The sequence below is a fragment of the Bos mutus genome, chromosome 5 (assembly GCF_027580195.1).
Source record: "Bos mutus isolate GX-2022 chromosome 5, NWIPB_WYAK_1.1, whole genome shotgun sequence".
In the NCBI taxonomy this organism is placed as follows: domain Eukaryota; kingdom Metazoa; phylum Chordata; class Mammalia; order Artiodactyla; family Bovidae; genus Bos; species Bos mutus.
The window spans coordinates 31,710,232-31,723,729 of NC_091621.1; positions in this window are offsets into that span (position 1 = coordinate 31,710,232).

Here is a 13,498-nt window from a genome sequence, read left to right on the forward strand (position 1 = left end):
AAATTAAAGAGTTGGTAAATTATGTCAGTGACTCCAACCAAACTGCATATTTACTGGCTTTCAAGGACTAGGGACTAAAACTTATAAAAACATCTATGGCCATGCAGGCCCCTTGACAAAGGCTGTCTATTTTACTCACAGAAGACCAGACTACATGGTTAAGTTTTAGATACCACTGTGTAATATCAGCTTATGTCACGGGAACCTGGTGGACAGCACTATTGTACATTACAGAGCAGGGAAAATATGGCATTTACATAAACTCTGTAGTATCCCATATCATGGATCCCAAGTAGAATTCACACAAGCTAAGTTCAATATAACAAAGTAGTAAATTGTCAAGCTAAGTGAGCTCAAAAGCATATCACTTTATAAACTAATTTTAGTCTTGAAAGGTTGTCGCTGAGCCATGAACGACAACGGGATTCTTGGCCTCTGGAGGAGAGGAATTTGATCCGGGGCTTGATTCCTCAGAGCTTTTGTGTAATAAAGTTTTATGAAAGTATAAAAGACATAGAGAAAGCTTCTGACATAGACATCGGAAGGGGGCAGAAAGACTGCCCCCCTGCTAGTCTTTAGCAGGAAGTTATATACCTCCTAGCAGGCTGCTAATTAGAGAAAGGAAATGTCTCAAAACTCAAAGAGTGGCACCAGGCCTCTCACCCACAACATGCATTTTGAGATAACATTGGCACCAGGTGAGTCATCCCAGGCCATAAAATGATTGGCATGAATCTTGAAGAAAGGCGGATTTCCGAGCAAATACATAGTCTCCTTGACATAGCTTAAGAGAACATTTGTATGAGTAAAACATGCTAGTTTGTTGATCCATTATTGGTTCTGAGTCTTAGGCAGAACCAACTCAAAGAAAGATAGAGTCTAGGGTAAATACATAGTTCATTAACGTAGCTTAAGAAAAACATTTCCATAAGAAAAACGCATTGGTTAGCTCAAGTTTTGAGAAAAGTTAAGTTCAGGTGGAACCAGGTGTCATCACGGCAACACAGAATTTTAAAAGAAACCTCCTTTAAATTTTGTATAGAGAAGGGGAAAAAAATCTGACACTTGTAGTTTGTTTCCTCCTGCCACTTAAGAGAGAGATAAAAAACATCTGACACACAGCCTATTTCCTCCATTTGGGGGCCCCTAGCCTTTCTGCCTATTACTCTCCCAGTCTCTGGTTGGCTATGAGGTTATTGTGGAGGTGACTTTTGTTCAATTTGCTTTATACCATTCAGGAGTATACAAAAAGGTTTGAGATGTTTTTGGATCCATTGTTTGTCTAATAATGTTTGTAACTTTCATTACATTGTAACCTACATCTCCATTATAAACTGTGCATATAAATTCAGCTAAATAACAATGATTTGTTCATTCAACTGCCCTGAACAGGTAGGATATCCATTGGAATCTTTCCAGCCTTTGGAAAATGGAAATTTTTAGTTATTATTAAGCTAATGCCTCTTGTATTTGAACCAGTAACTACAAAGTTAATGTTTAAACTGTTTTAAATTTTCCAAATATTAACGACATAGTTGAAATATTTTTTAAAAATATGATCATATAAAATTTTCACTTTAGGAAGGCTCAGTGTACCTACCCTTGAGTAAACCACCCACCAGTGCCTATTTCCATATTGCCTGACCCTGTGTAGTTCTGGGTGGTTTGTGAGACTTCTGCCTAACCTGGTAAATCAGTTAATCTGGTTAGTTTTGGAAGGTAGCCTCATTTTCAGAAGTGAAATATTAAAAGATGATGATACAAACCTAAATGAAAGTAGAAGTATATTTCCGCTTCCTTATTTTAAACAGAAGTGGACCTGAGCTGCTGCAATCATGGGGCTGTTTGATATTGCAACAAAGGAAGTGAAACAGAGATAAATGAGTCCTGTGCAACAAGGGCTCATCTTCAGGTAATAGCCAGATTGGAAATGGCCCTTTTCTGGTTAAAAACATTTGTGACTCAAGATTTCTCTTACTGCCTGCTGCATGGCACAGCTCTTCCACAAATGGAAATACTAACCAGAAAATTTACACATTGGAGAGGCTATTCCTTCTGAATAAATAGCTGTAACTGGTATATATGGAAAGGCAACTAGAGAAAGAAAACTTCTTTAGAAACTTGATAAAAATTTGTAGATATGAAAAGCTGGAGCAACAAATTAAATGCCCAAATTCTTTAATTTTGTTTTCAAGACCTTCAGTGACTTGGACTTGGGTGGCCTCTATGGGCTCATTCGTTCTCACCACTCCCCACCTTAAACACCATGTTTATCTCACTTTCTCCAGTATTCAGTGTATTCTTTCTCTCAGGGCTGTTCCTGGGGGAACATTCTCTTGTGTGAATCTCTGAGTCAGGTGGTCTCCTCTATGTTTTCTGTTTCTCTTACTTTATCATTATTCTTAGCATACTGTATTTAATTTCACTTATTAGATTATCCTGCTGCTAGGCTGAAAGATTTGGTATATAACTCCTCTTCATCATTTTATCCCAAATGCCTGGCACTTACTTAGGAGTCCTTCAGTAAGTATATGCTAAATGAATGAGTTCATTGCAGAAGCATTAAAGAATTTTTACATTTAAAATTTTAGAAGTTGTAATAGCAGGATCAAATCTCAGATGGCACACTTAATCATATAAATATTTTCACTATCTTTATTTATTTTTTTTAACATAGCTGAATTCTAACTATAAGTGGTTTGTTCCACTGGATGGCAGGGCATTAAATTTCTGTCATTTAGGGTCTGGATCCTTCTTTGCAGTTTTTTTTTTTGCACAGAATCAGAGTTTTATAGGGCTTCCCTGGTAGCTCAGTTGGTAAAGAATCCGCCAGCAATGCGGGAGACTTGGGTTTGATCCCTGGGTTGGGAAGATCCCTTGGAGAAGGGAACAGCTATCCACTCCAGTATTCTGGCCTAGAAAATTCCATGGGCTGTATACTCTATGGGATCGCAAAGAGTCAGACACAACTGAGCGACTTTCACAGAGTTTTATATGTGATCTAGGAAATGGTTGAATGGGCTCCAGTTTTCTGGTCCTGCTCCTAGTCCAAGCCTGCAAAAGGCTTGCCTCCTTTATTGTGGATTAATTGGCCATAAATGCGTTTATTTCTGGGCTTTTTATCCTGTTCCACTGATTTATGTTTCATTTTTGCACTAGTACCGTGCTCTTTTGATGACTGTAGCTTCATAATTATAGTCTGAAGTCAGGGAGCCTGATTCTTCCAGCTCTCCTTCTCAAGACAGCATTGGAAAACATAGACAGAACACCCTTTGACACAAATCACAGCAAAATCTTTTTTGATCTCTCTCCCAGAGCAATTGAAATAAAAACAAAAAATAAACAAATGGGACCTAATTAAAACTTAAAAGCTTTTTCACAGCAAGGGAAACTATAAACAAAATGAAAAGACAACCCATAGGCTCTGTAACATCCTAGGAGGTGGGATAGGGAGGGAGGTAGGCGGGAGGTTCAAGAGAGAAGGGACATATGTATACCTATGGCTGATTCATGTTGATCTTTGGCAGAAACCAACACAATTCTGTAAAGCAATTATCCTTCAATTAAAAAATAATTATTTATTTGATAAATAAATAAATATAATAAAAATAAAGGAAAAGACAACCCATAGACTGGAAGGAAATATTTGCAAACAATGAAATGGACAAAGATTAGTCACCAAAATTTATAAACAGCCCATGCAGCTCAATATAAAAAAAACAAAACAACCCAGTCAAAAAATAGGCAGAAGATCTAATGAGACATTTCTCTAAAGAAGACGTAGAATTGGCCAGGTGACACTGTAAATCAAAACGACCTCACATCACACTGGTCAGAAAGGTCATCACAGAAAAATCTGCAAATGATAAATGCTGGAGAGGGTGTGGGGAGAAGAGAACCCTCCTCCCACCCCACACACACTCTACTGGTGCCAGTGTAGCTTGGTACACCCACTGTGGGGAACAGTATGGAGGTTCCTTCTGTGCTCAGTTGCTCAGTCATGTCCATCTCTTTGCAACCCCATGGACTGTAGCCTGCCAAGCTCCTCTGTCCATGGGATTTCCCAAGCAAGAATACTGAAGTGGGTTACCATTTCCTTCTCCAGGAATCTTCCTGACCCAGGAAGCATAGCCCATCGCAGGCAAATTCTTTACCTGAGACGCCTAGGAGGAAATCCCATGAATGTTTCTTAAAAAACTAAATATAGAGCTATCATATGATCCTGCAGTCCCACTCTTGGGCATTTATCCAGAGAAAAACCTGGTCTGAAAGGACATGAATCCCAGTGTTCATTGCAGCACTGTTTACAATAACCAAGTCATGGAAACAACCTAAATATAAATATAAATATGAATTGATAGAGAAGATGTGGTACGTATATACAATGGAATATTACTCAGCCATTAAAAGGGTTAGATTGGGAGTTTGGAATTGACATGTGCACACCACTAAATTTAAAATAAAATGCTGAAAAATAAAATAAAATATAAAATAAAATGCTTTTCCATAAAGAAAACAATTTCCCTTGTGGAAAAAAAAGACTAAACTCTGTGGGCACAGGGGTGAAAACAACTCATGGAGTATCATGGAGTATATAATCTAACCAAGGAAGAAAAGAAAAAAATTAAGTTAGTTTCTACTTGGTAGTCAAAAGAATACTTTGGGGAACACATGTGATATACATCCTGGGTGCTCCAGGCATATTTGGAAGAGAATGAAGGAACTGACATTGGCCCAAATCAGGGGATGACAGCTCCAGAGAACTGATGCTTGACTCTGTTGATCCCTAGTCTGGTGTGGCCAATAAAATACAGGTTATATTTTATGATGTGTAAATTAACTGTGTAGAAACCCAAATTTATCTCTCAATTTTTGAAACTAATCTTCTCCTTTTGTGGACTCTAAATCAGAAGTCAAAGTCACAGAGACTCTTAGACTCTGATATGCTTTCAGCCAAAGCAAATGCTAACAATGATAGCAATGATGATCTGGGCCCCAGATCTGTCATATCACTGAGGGTTTCTCCCTTTTTGACCATACAGAGTGATGACTGTATACAGCCCAGTCCTTCCTGCTGAAAATTGCTTCCAGTTGTTGCTGTTGTTCAGTCACTCAGTCATGTTTGACTCTTTGGAACCTCATGGACTGCAGCATGCCAGGATTCCCTGTCCTCCACTATCTCCCAGAGTTTGACCAAACTCATGTCCATTGAATCAGTGATGCCATCCAATCACCTCATCCTATGTTGTCCCCTTACCCTTTTCCCTCAATCTTTCCCAGCATCATTGTCTTTTCTAATGAGTCAGCTCTTCCCATCAGATGGCCAAAGGACTGGAGCTTCAGCTTCAGCATCAGTCCCTCCAATGAATATTCAGGACTGATTTCCTTTAGGATTGACTGGTTTGACCTCCTTGAAGTCCAATGGACTCATAAGAGTCTTCTCCAACACCACATTTCAAAAGCATCAGTTCTTCAGTGCTCAGCTTTCTTTATAGTCCAACTCTCACATCTGTATATGATTACTGGAAAAACCATTGGTTTGGCTAGACGAACCGTTGTTGGCAAAGTGATGTTTCTGCTTTATATATGTTGTCTAGGTTTGTCATAGGTCCTTGTCATTTCTTCCAAGGAGCAAGCGTCTCTTAATTTCATGGCTGCAGTCCCCATCCACTGTGGTTTGGAGCCCAAGAAAATAAAGACTGTCATTGTTTCCATTTCCCTCCCCCCCCCATCTATTTGCCATGAAGTGATGGGAACAATGGAAACAGTGACAGACTTTATTTTCTTGGACTCCAAAATCACTGCAGATGGTGACTGCAGCCATAAAATTAAAAGACACTTTCCCCTTGGAAGAAAAGCTATGACAAACCTAGATAGTATATTAAAAAACAGAGACCTCAGTTTGTTGTTGAAGGTCCATATAGTTAAAGCTATGGTTTTTCCAGTAGTCATGTATGGATGTGAGAGTTGGACCATAAAGAAAGCTGAGTGCCAAAGAACTGATGCTCTAGAACTGTGGTATTGGAGAAGACTCTTGAAAGTCCCTTGGATTGCAAGGAGATCAAATCAATCAATCGTAAAGGAAATCAATCCTGAACATTAATTGGAAAGACTGAATCTGAAGCTGAAGCTCCAATCCTTTGGCCACCAGATGTGAAGAAATGACTCATTAGAAAAGACCCTGATGCTGGGAAAGATTGAAGGTGGGAGGAGAAGGGGACAACAGAGGATGAGATGATTGGATGGCATCACAGACTCAATGCACATGAGTTTGGCCAAGCTCTGGGAGTTGGTGATGGACAGGGAAGCCTGATGTGCTGCAGTCCATGGGGTCGCAAAGAGTTGGACAAGACTGAATTACTGAACTGAATTGAACTAATGAGACTGAATGCCATGTCCTTAGTTTTTTGAATGGTTTGAGTTTTAAGCCAGCTTTTTCACTCTCTTCTTCCACCTTCATCAAGAGGCTCTTTACGTCTTCTTCAAGTTCTGCCATAAAGGTCGTGTCATCTGCATATCTGATGTTATTGATATTTGTACCCTCAATTTTGATTCCAGCTTGTGCTTCATTGAGTCCAGCATTTTGCACAGTTATATATTTGAACCCCAGCTCCATGTCTTACTTAAGGAATTTATAACTTCTCTAACACTATTTTTTAAATTTGTTTATATTTTATTGAAGGATAATTGCTTTACAGAATTTTGTTGTTTTCTGTCAAAACTCAACATGAATCAGCCATAGGTATACATAGAGCCCCTCCCTTTTGAAACTCCCTCGCATCTCCCTCTACATCCCACCCCTCTAGATTGATACAGAGCCCCTGTTTGAGTTTCCTGAGCCGTATAGCAAATTCCCATTGGCTATCTATTTTACATATGGTAATGTAATTTTCCATGTTACTCTTTCCATACATCTTACCCTCTCCTCTCCTCTCCCCATGACTGTAAGTCTATCCTCTATGTCTGTTTCTCCATTGCTGCCCTGTAAATAAATTCTTCAGTACCATCTTTTCTAGATTCTGAATATATGTATTAGAATATGACATTTATATTTCTATTTCTGACTTACTTCACTCTGTATAATAGGTTCTAGGTTCATCCACCTCATTTGGAATAACTCAAATGTGTTCCTTTTTATGGCTGAGTAATATTCCATTACTTACTGGAAAATTGTGGATGTGTACCACAATTTATCCATTCATCTATCAATGGACATCTATATTCTTGCTTCCATGTTCTAGCTATTGAAAATAGTGCTGCAATGAACAATGGGATACATCTGTCTTTTTCAGTTTTGGTTTCCCCAGGGTATATGCCTAGGCGTGGAATTGCTGGGTCATATTATGGTTTTATTCCTAGTTTTTTAAAGGGATCTCCCTACTGTATTCCATAGTGGCTGTATCAATTTACATTCCCACCAACAGTGCAAGAGCGTTCCTTTTTCTCCATATTCTCTCCAGCATTTATCATTTGTAGACTTTTTGATGATGGCAATTCTGACTGGTGTGAGGTGATATCTCATTGTAGTTTTGATTTGCATTTCTCTAATAATGAGCAATGTTGAGCATCTTTACATCTTTGTGTATGGTTTGTTAGCCATCTGTATGTCGTCTTTGGAGTAAAGTCTGTTTAGGTATTTTCCCCACTTTTTGATTGGGTTGTTTGTTTTTCTGGTACTGAGTTGTATGAGCTGCTTGTATATTTTGAAATTAATCCTTTGTCCGTTGTCTCATTTGTTATTATTTTCTCCCATTCTGAGGATTGTCTTTTCACCTTGCTTATAGGTTCCTTTTCTGTGTCCGACTCTGTGTGACCCCATAGATGGCAGCCCACCAGGCGCCTCTGTCCATGGGATTTTCCAGGCAAGAGTACTGGAGTTGGGTGCCATTGCCTTCTCCAAGTATAAAATACAGTTGATTTGAAATGTGTTACTTTCAGATATACAGCAAATTGATTCAGTTATATATACACATATATATCTATGTTTTTTTCAGATTATTTCTTATAGATTATTAAAAAACATTGAGTATAGTTCCCTATGTATACAGTAGGTCCTTGCTGTTTATCTGTTTTATGTATCAGTTCAGTTCAGTTACTCAGGTGTGTCCGACTCTTTGCAACCCCATGAATCACAGCACGACAGGCCTCCTTGTCCATCACCAACTCCCGGAGTTCACTCAAACTCATGTCCATCGAGTCCGTGATGCCATCCAGCCATCTCATCCTCTGTCATCCCCTTCTCCTCCTGCCCCCAATCCCTCCCAGCATCAGGGTCTTTTCCAATGAGTCAACTCTTCACATCAGGTGGCCAAAGTATTGGAGTTTCAGCTTTAGCATCAGTCCTTCCAATGAACACCCAGGACTGATCTCCTTTAGGATGGTCTGGTTGGATCTCCTTGCAGTCCATGGGACTCTCAAGAGTCTTCTCCAACACCACAGTTCAAAAGCTTCAATTCTTTGGCACTCGGCTTCTTCACTGTCCAACTCTCACATCCATACATGATCACTGGAAAACCATAGCGTTGACTAGACAGAACTTTGTTGGCAAAGTAATGTCTCTGCTTTTGAATATGCTATTTAGGTTGGTCATAACTTTCCTTCCAAGGAGTAAGTGCCTTTTAATTTCATGGCTGCAGTCACCATCTGCAGTGATTTTGGAGCCCAGAAAAATAAAGTCTGGCACCGTTTCCACTGTTTCCCCATCTATTTCCCATGAAGTGATGGGACCAGATGCCATGGTCTTTGTTTTCTGAATGTTGAGCTTTAAGCCAATGTTTTCACTGTCCACTTTCACTTTCATCAAGAAGCGTTTTAATTCCTCTTCACTTTCTGCCATAAGGGTGGTGTCATCTGCATATCTAAGGTTACTGATATTTCTCCTAGCAATCTTGATTCCAGCTTGTGCTTCTTCCAGCCCGGCATTTCTCATGATGTATTCTGCATATAAGTTAACTAAGCAGGGTGACAATATATAGCCTTGACGTACTCCTTTTCCTATTTGGAACCAGTCTGTTGTTCCATGTCCAGTTCTAACTGTTGTTTCCTGACCTGAATATTGGTTTCTCAAGAGGCAGGTCGGGTGGTCTGGTACTCCCTTCTCTTTCAGAATTTTCCACAGTTTATTGTGATCCACACAGTCAAAGGCTTTGGCATAGTCAATAAAGAAGAAATAGATGTTTTTCTGGAACTCTCTTGCTTCTTCCATGATCCAGCAGATGTTGGCAATTTGATCTCTGGTTCCTCTGCCTTTTCTAAAACCAGCTTGAACATCTGGAAGTTCACGGTTCACGTATTGCTGAAGCCTGGCTTGGAGAATTTTGAGCATTACTTTACTAGCATGTGAGATGAGTGCAACTGTGCGGTAGTTTGAGCATTCTTTGGCATTGCCTTTCTTTGGGATTGGAATGAAAACTGACATTTTCCAGTCCTGTGGCCACTGCTGAGTTTTCCAAATTTGCTGGCATATTGAGTGCAGCATTTCACAGCATCATGTTTCAGGATTTGGAATAGCTCAACTGGAATTCCATCACCTCCACTAGTTTTGTTCATAGTAATGCTTTCTAAGGCCCACTTGACTTCACATTCCAGGATGTCTGGCTCTAGGTGAGTGATCACACCATCGTGATTATCTGGGTCGTGAAGCTCTTTTTTGTACAGTTCTTCTGTGTATACTTGCCACCTCTTCTTAATCTCTTCTGCTTCTGTTAGGTCCATACCATTCCTGTCCTTTATTGAGCCCATCTTTGCATGAAATGTTCCCTTGGTATCTCTAATTTTCTTGAAGAGATCTCTAGTCTTTCCCATTCTGTTTTTTTTTTTTTTTTTTAATGTATAGTAGTATGTATATATTAATTCCAAACTCCTAATTGATCCCCCTCCCAAACTTTCCCCTATGGTAACTCTAATTTTGTTTTCTATGTCTGTGGGTGTATTTCTATTTTATATCATATTTTTTTTATGGACCATACCACAGCATATGTCTTTTTCTGTCTTCCTTTACTTAGTAAAGTATGATAATCTCTAGGTCCACCCATGTTACTGCAAATGGCATTATTTCATTCTTTTTTATGGTTGAATAATATTCTACCTTCTCTATTTCTCTTATCCTTGTCAGGTCTATGTTACAGAATATGGTGAAGTATGTATTTTATATTGTATGGAACCCCTGTGATTTGCTTTTTAAGTATTCTAAAGACCTTGTGCTAAAGACTTTGCTATATTCCTAAAGGACGTAATATATTTTAATGACAAAATCTACTCTGGATGTTTATATTAACTTATTATTTATTATTATTGAGACTTACCGTTCAGTTGAAACATTTGTACTAACTTGAATAGAAATGCTGTCTATCATTCTCTTCTGTTTATTCTTCAAATTAGAAAAATAAAGGTGATGATCCCTTAATGTCTTATCTGATTTTCTTTTCAAGCAACACTCTTTCCTTTTTAAAAGATGTTTTAGTACCTTAATATTATTTTCTATGAAATATGAAATTAACCAAGCTTTTTTGGTTAATCTTTGTCAATTTTGAATAATTGGATTGAATCACAAAGAAATTTATCACGAGAGATTCACATAGCTAAGTATACTTTCTATTCTATTCCATCCTGTTATTCCCTCTGCACACTGTTCATCTTGGCAGTATTTGGCAGTCGATACTGTAGGGAAAGGAGCTAATCTCAGTTGCTTATAACCATCTTCCCAGAAGGCAATGGGTAATCAATACTTATAAACTAAATGAGTCAATGAAGGAATGAATTAGTATGCCTTTAGAGAAGAAGATGGTCACTTTGTCAACAAACTAGAAGTTTTATTCTACTTTTTGTCAAAATTTTCCCTTCCTGACTCTATTATTTTGTAATTGACTTAAACTGTTTTCTATATCTTTTTGCAATGCTTTCAAATTTACTTCTCCTAGTTTAGCTCTGCTTTTGGATGTGTCCCATAATTGATACTGGAGAGCTTAAAAGAATATATGAAATTCAAGACAGTGGAAGACAGAAGCATCTGGTTGGCTCTCCTCCAAAGGGGCCTTCTCCCAGAGTGCATGGCAAAGCTGGCATGTTGCCCTGTGCTCCTGAATTTGATGGTACAGATACTTGGCCTATATGGACAACACATTCACACTGAACTTATTCAAGGGCATTCACACAAACCAAACTTATCCTTCCAAGTAGTACAATGCAAAATGTTAATGTACTGATTTCAATAAGAAATATAACTGCCATGAGGACCAGAATTCATGTACCATCCTGCATAGTACAGTTCTTCTCAGTAATCATCACAACAATCACATTAATAACTAAAACTTTTTGAGAAAACTACAGGGAAATCATCTTATAAACACTAGTGGTTTGCTGAGCATGAAATCAGGTGACTAGATTATTTAAATGTTTAGAAGCAACAAGCTACTCAATTAAGGTCTTTTCCCATTCAATACAAATTCAAAACTTTCTTTCTTCTATTCCCCAACCCCAACATGTTCCCATCCTTCACCCTCACAGACAATCTCACAGGTGTCCTACCATTACAATGGGAACTCTTCTTATTTCGTTATTCTACCTACAAACTTACCTGCCTCCATAATGACTCTTCCTCCTTCCTTTAGGTTACTCCAAAACCTCCCTGAGGTTAATTCCAATCCTGTTATTTATACTCCAGATCCTATGAGCACAAGGTTTCCACTTGGAGCTCCTTCAATAAATTATCTCCTCCTGGCCTTTTCTGTTTCTGTCATTAAACAATACAGAATACCCCATTCTTGATGCCACTTCAATACCACCTCCAGGGTATATGCTTTCTTCACTAGAGTTGAACTTTGAGTTCAACTCACTGACTCCTGTCCCCTGTGGTCTGGCTTCAATCCACGTTACTCTCCTGGTATAGCTCTTGGCAAGGGAACCCCCATTCTCTGCACCAGGAATGTTTAGACACGGTGGCAAATTTTCCCCTTGAGCTCATTGTCTCCCTTATGTATTACTCATCATTCTCCATCAGTTTTTCTCCTGAATCTTTGGCTGCTCTTCCTTTGGCACCTTTTTTTGGACTCCTCCTTTATAGTCTCAAGTATTTTTTGTCCTATAGGAGATTTCACTTTTCCTTCTGGATGATTTATTATTTTTAAGTTGGAGGCAAAAATAAAAATGTGGAGGCCCACATTTACCCTTTCCTCCTGACCTATAGATGTAACCACTTACCACTTGTATGTACCGCAGATATGTAACATCTCTGGTGGTTCTTGGCTTGATGAATGACACCACCATCACTTAATTGGTAAGTTTTGTACTTCTTCCTTTGCACCTTCAATCAAATCAGTAAGCTAGTTCATTTTATTCTGTGATTGAACTTTATTTCAAATCCATTGCTGTTCTCCATCTTTACTGCCATAGCCTCCTCAATCAAGTCACTGCCATCTCTCTTCTGGATTCTTTCAAGAGTTGCCAAATGCAATCTTATTTTCCTCCAATTTTGTCCTTTCAATTTCTTTTCCTACCCTGAACAATACTCCTGCCATGGTGAAAGCACAAATCTTCATATGTCACTATTTTAAGCAAAACTCCACACTGGCCACCTTGTTTTCCTTATGTAAAATCCAAAGTCCCTAAAATGACTTACAATGCCCTTCATGATGTGATCTTGGCTCACCTTCCTTGTTTTATCTTCCACCTGTCATGTAATTGTACTGTAAGTCAGCTATCAGATCTACCTTGAAGACTGTAGCTTTATTTTGCTAGCTCCTGGGACTATTGTTGGCAGATAGCCCTCAGCTGTCATCCCTTTTCAGAACTGCCTTAGCTAAAGAGAATTCTCTCACACAAAGTCATGTCATTCTCCATTCCCCAAAATACTTTCATTCAATGACTGGTCCACATGGAGAAATGAAGACCTGGTCCCATTATCTCAACTTGGAACTCTCTGAGGGCCATCTCAGCTTCAGAGCCCTTGTGGCTTTAGCTGAGACCTCTGCTGACACTGCATCACAGCCCAACTTTTCTCTCTGCTCAGTCCTGTTTCCTTCCTAACCTTCCATACTCCCTAGCAAAGAATGCTCTCTAATAGCCCTCCCCCACACTAATCTCAGTCTCAGAATCTGCTTTCTGAGGAATCCAATGTGCATCAACTCTGTTTTGTACTCCTGGCTCTGTTTATACTGAATATTGTTTAATTTCTAAAATGTTTGTCTGGCTCCCTGTTACCTCCAGGCTGGTGCTTTCCAGAGTAGAAGAAAGGCTTCTCTCATTATTTCCTTATCCCCCAAAGTTCCCTTTTCAATGTATTCTCATAGTAACCTACATATTCCTCAGTATAGCACTTAACATTCAGCACTATAACATCCCCAGACTATAAACTTTATGTTTACTTTCATATCCCCAGTGCTTGGCAGAGGTTCAACAAACAAATGTTAAATTCATTCATTCATAATAGGGTAGCTTCATCAGAAGGTCCAAAATCCAATGGCCAAGACACATTCTCCGACAGTGCAGTCTGCTTTTGGTC